Here is a 5,389-nt window from a genome sequence, read left to right as displayed (position 1 = left end):
AATAACAGGAAGGGATATATGTACCAAGTACGGCGGAAATCGGTCCAATGTTTACGAGGAAATGTGGAACATACATCCATACACAAATTTTTATATTACTAGTGTCGACTGTGGTAGAATTTCGACCAGTTGAGTTAGAGAATCAGATCTGTGAAAGAAATTGTCGTGCATCTTAAAGTGACACATTTCACGTAAAACTCTTTAGCCTCAGAACTGACCCACAGCAAATGTTGAATTGTAGTTGCGAATGTTCTTAAAATAATTCTTTGATTAATCTGTAATTGGTCGATAATTTGAAGTGAGTCTCCGATTCAGTGTGTTTAAAAATAAATTTTTTTTTAACGGCAGCAAATTGACTTTTCCCTTATGACAACACACTGTGATGCCGTTGCGTCGCTTAAACTCAGATGCGAAATGGCCTGCATTACGAAATCTGCACTAGAAATTCGTTAAACTGCAATTATAACTCCCAAAATTATCTAGTATTACGCTCAGTGCACATTTCAATTTATCTTTCAAAATAGAATGAGCATTATCAACTTCCACATTATTACTTTGTGTACACGAAACTTGCGTGTGTCTCTAGCTCTTCGCCGTTCAGCCACTATGACATAACAATTGTGGTATTTTAGCTGACAGATATGCGTATGTTACTGCAAATGAACCGTATGCAACGTTTAAATATGAATGTCCCTAGAATTCGATTTGCCGAACCGTTGTTACTTTTGTGTCTCATTTTTACGGTAGCACCTGACCGATACGCGGGGCAGACTTTGGCATCACTCCAATTTTAGATGGTCACGTAGGAGATGTTAATACGTGATAGAGAAGGTACCATCAGAGCTACGAATATGAAAAACATCTACTTCCATTCTGCCACTCTTAACGGCTACGTGCACATGCTTTCTTCTTTGTGCAACATCGATGGCAAAGTACGTTTTGAATAATATAAGTGTCGTTGGTCTCTTTGTCTAATTAATATTAAAAATTGGTATTTCAATTTTCGTGTTCACGTATTAACGTTATGATGTATGTGCTTCAGACTGCAAAACTAGATATAAGCATGTTTGGGAATTTCGCTTGTAACTTACATAACACTATACTTTTTGTATCGGGAAGCCACTAAATGATCCTAATAATTGTGGGAGTATTCTGTCATTATGGGTATAGATTCACATAGACGTAATTTTTAATCGTGGTCATTGTTTGAATATCTTGTGGATTCATTAGTGGGTGACGTAACGAAAAGAATTTAACGGCGAGCTTGCATCGCAAACACGATATTTGGACCGTGGGTTTCAGTTCTTAGTCCGAGAATGCTTTTACCTTTTTGAAACGGTATTGTATCGGGGGTTTAGTTAGCTGCAGTCGAAATAGTCTCGGCGGCAAAGCAGCCATTTTAACTTCGTGCCAGTCACTGGACGCAGAATAAGGACTTGGAATAATTTTGTAAAGTGCGGGCACATACTCAAACTTTTGGCTGTGCTTGCAATATTTGACGGTACTTTTCATGACTTTCGTTTGAGCGCCCTACGACCATTAACTTTAATTGTGGGACACGAGGCAGCTGACAGTCTGAACTATTTTGCTGCAGTTCACATTCTCATGAGTTACTCTTGCGCTTGTTTTTGCTGTAATAACTTAGAATAACGAAACTTAATTTTACGTCGTCGTTAATAGTGAGAAAAAGTTTTGCCCGACTTAGAGTGCTTGCTTACAAATTTCGCGATTAATGCCCTGTGAAACGAACTTCGCACGCATGTGTTCCATTTATCCGGCTGTGCTCCACAATATTTATATTTATTACTCTTTGTTTTCATTTCAGTCAGCAAAATGTGCAAGGGCACCTTTCGTTTTTGCAATAGACATTTATAGATGTAAACGGCAATTGTCTTGTTTTGACAACACTGTTAATCTCATGGGATTTATTCATGTAGTGCTCTTGTCTATAAACTTTCCGCCAAGCTTCGTAATAAACTGTATTGGTCTAATAGTCAATTTTTAGCAAATGAATGTGCTTTAGTGTGCTGGAGGCACTGAAGTGGACCATGAAAAAGTCTAGGTCGTAGATCGCCCGGGTTATAAAACTGCCGGTGCAGGCGTAGCACGCACTATAGATTCGTGAAGCATATGCGATACTCTCGATGTCATTAACAGAACACTGTTCGGGCGTTGGTTGGTGAAGCCTCTGCGCAGTGCCTGTCTCCTAAGTCCAAGTGTAAAAAGGTTTCTGACGCCTCACATTGAAATCAGCACTGATCTGACTGACAATAGGCTACTGACTGCATTTTGTGGCTTTGCAGAGCCGAGGTGACGTCCGCTCGTTAAGCAGTTCTGTTCGTAGGGTGCGCCCTGGTGTGACTTCATCTGTCAGTAATCGACGAAAAATTTTTTAATTGGCTATCATATTGTAGAGCCTTAGAAAGCTAATCATACACATAGCGGCATTTTCCTGGTGTGCCATAGGTTGTGGGTTCGAATTTTGTCAGGTGCTTTAATATTCTTTTTTTATTTTCAACTCTTTATCTAAATAATTTAGAACACTATTTCATTAAAATAATTGGATTAAATGTATCTTTTATTTTCTAATGCTCTGTCACGTCATTTTCATCATCATAGTAATTACACTCCTGGAAATTGAAATATGAACGCCGTGAATTCATTGTCCCAGGAAGGAGAAACTTTATTGACACATTCCTGGGGTCAGATACATCACATGATCACACTGACAGAACCAAAGGCACATAGACACAGGCAACAGAGCATGCACAATGTCGGCATTAGTACAGTGTATATCCACCTTTCGCTGCAATGCAGGCTGCTATTCTCCCATGGAGACGATCGTAGAGATGCTGGATGTAGTCCTGTGGAACGGCTTGCCATGCCATTTCCACCTGGCGCCTCAGTTGGACCAGCGTTCGTGCTGGACGTGCAGACCGCGTGAGACGACGCTTCATCCAGTCCCAAACATGCTCAATGGGGGACAGATCCGGAGATCTTGCTGGCCAGGGTAGTTGACTTACACCTTCTAGAGCACGTTGGGTGGCACGGGATACATGCGGACGTGCATTGTCCTGTTGGAACAGCAAGTTCCCTTGCCGGTCTAGGAATGGTAGAACGATGGGTTCGATGACGGTTTGGATGTACCGTGCACTATTCAGTGTCCTCTCGACGATCACCAGTGGTGTACGGCCAGTGTAGGAGATCGCTCCCCACACCATGATGCCGGGTGTTGGCCCTGTGTGGCTCGGTCGTATGCAGTCCTGATTGTGGCGCTCACCTGCACGGCGCCAAACACGCATACGACCATCATTGGCACCAAGGCAGAAGCGACTCTCATCGCTGAAGACGACACGTCTCCATTCGTCCCTCCATTCACGCCTGTCGCGACACCACTGGAGGCGGACTGCACGATGTTGGGGCGTGAGCGGAAGACGGCCTAACGGTGTGCGGGACCGTAGCCCAGCTTCATGGAGACGGTTGCGAATGGTCCTCGCCGATACCCCAGGAGCAACAGTGTCCCTAATTTGCTGGGAAGTGGCGGTGCGGTCCCCTACGGCACTGCGTAGGATCCTACGGTCTTGGCGTGCATCCGTGCGTCGCTGCGGTCCGGTCCCAGGTCGACGGGCACGTGCACCTTCCGCCGACCACTGGCGACAACATCGATGTACTGTGGAGACCTCACGCCCCACGTGTTGAGCAATTCGGCGGTACGTCCACCCGGCCTCCCGCATGCCCACTATACGCCCTCGCTCAAAGTCCGCAAACTGCACATACGGTTCACGTCCACGCTGTCGCGGCATGCTACCAGTGTTAAAGACTGCGATGGAGCTCCGTATGCCACGGCAAACTGGCTGACACTGACGGCGGCGGTGCACAAATGCTGCGCAGCTAGCGCCATTCGACGGCCAACACCGCGGTTCCTGGTGTGTCCGCTGTGCCGTGCGTGTGATCATTGCTTGTACAGCCCTCTCGCACTATCCGGAGCAAGTATGGTGGGTCTGACACACCGGTGTCAATGTGTTCTTTTTTCCATTTCCAGGAGTGTATTTCATTTGCTCTTACTTTGCTTTGAAAAATAAGGATTGGGATCTCTTTTCACGCCATTTTCATTGGTTTCTTTATCTGTAATAATAGTTAAATGTTTGCAAACGCCGATCTTTTGGTTAAAAAGCAAAAGACCAAATAATCTATTTATATTGGTTGCGAAATGATACCTTAGAAATACTTTTCGCCACAAGAGGTACATTTTCATGGTTTTATTTATATGAACATATAGTAATCACACAAACATTGAACATATAAGTAATTTTTGCACTATGGGCAAAATTACGCAGATGAATATTCGAATGAGAGAAGTGATTACAAATAAAACGAATTAAAGCAACTTGAGAAACATGTATAAACTGATAAAATCGAAAAATTAAATCAAAGTTAATACATAAAAATAACTAAAATCACAAACAAAAAGATTCGAAATGGAAAAAGAATGACTGGTAGACAAACCACGAGCAAACTGGCAGATTAAAACTGTGTGCCGGACCGAGACTCGAACTCGGGACCTTTGCCTTTCGCGGGCAACTGCTCTACCGACTGAGCTACCCAAACATGACTCACGCCACGTCCTCACAGCTTCACTTCTGCCAGTGCCTTATCTCCTACCTTCCAACTTTACAGAAGCTCTCTTGCGAACCTTGCAGGACTAGCACTCCTGAAAGAAAGGATATTGCGGAGACATGGCTTAGCTGCAGCCAGGGGGATGTTTCCAAAATGAGATTTTCACTCTGCAGCTGAGTGTGGGCTGATATGAAACTGCAAGGTTCGCAGGAGAGCTTCTGTAAAGTTGGAAGGTAGGAGACAAGGCACTGGCAGAAGTGAAGCTGTGAGGAGGGGCCGTGAGTCGTGCTTGGGTAGCTCAGTCGGTAGAGAAATTGCCCGCGAAAGACAAAGGTCCCGAGTTCGAGTCTCGGTCAGGCACACAGTTTTAATCTGCCGGAATGTTTCATATCATCGCACACTCCGCTGCAAAGTGAAAATCTCATTCTGGAGATAATATGATGATTGAAATGACACGACAAAGGACTAAAAAATTAAAAAATTACGTTTAAACTAATCAACTGAATTTTGCATCCCGTCTGGTAGGCGGCGCGTGGATCTGTTCCTTTGAACTGAAGGGCAGGCCGAGTGTAAAAATTGCGTAGGAGCAGTAAAAGGCGAAATGCTTCTGTACAGCGTTTAAATTTAAATCACCTTCACTATAGGTAGAATTAGGATTACATTAGGCTTACGTAACTTTGGCTTTGATGAGCACCTAGGTGCGATGCTTCATATCAAAGCCAACATCGGCTATAAGTTACAAAGGTAATATCTGCAGTGGCTCGCCCAGCAT

The 5,389-nt window shown here is 44.0% G+C and overlaps 1 non-coding gene across 1 annotated transcript; it reads right to left on the bottom strand.

The window, feature by feature from the left end:
* Window positions 1–4,533: 4,533 nt before the first annotated feature.
* Window positions 4,534–4,608, bottom strand: Trnas-cga (transfer RNA serine (anticodon CGA)). The gene has a single exon. It is a non-coding gene; the product is annotated as a tRNA-Ser (tRNA).
* Between the last annotated feature and the right edge of the window lie 781 nt (window positions 4,609–5,389).

This window comes from Schistocerca serialis, chromosome 1 (assembly GCF_023864345.2).
Source record: "Schistocerca serialis cubense isolate TAMUIC-IGC-003099 chromosome 1, iqSchSeri2.2, whole genome shotgun sequence".
NCBI classification, from domain to species: domain Eukaryota; kingdom Metazoa; phylum Arthropoda; class Insecta; order Orthoptera; family Acrididae; genus Schistocerca; species Schistocerca serialis.
Note: the sequence above shows the minus strand (reverse complement) of the source record. Positions and strands in the feature narration are given on the sequence as shown.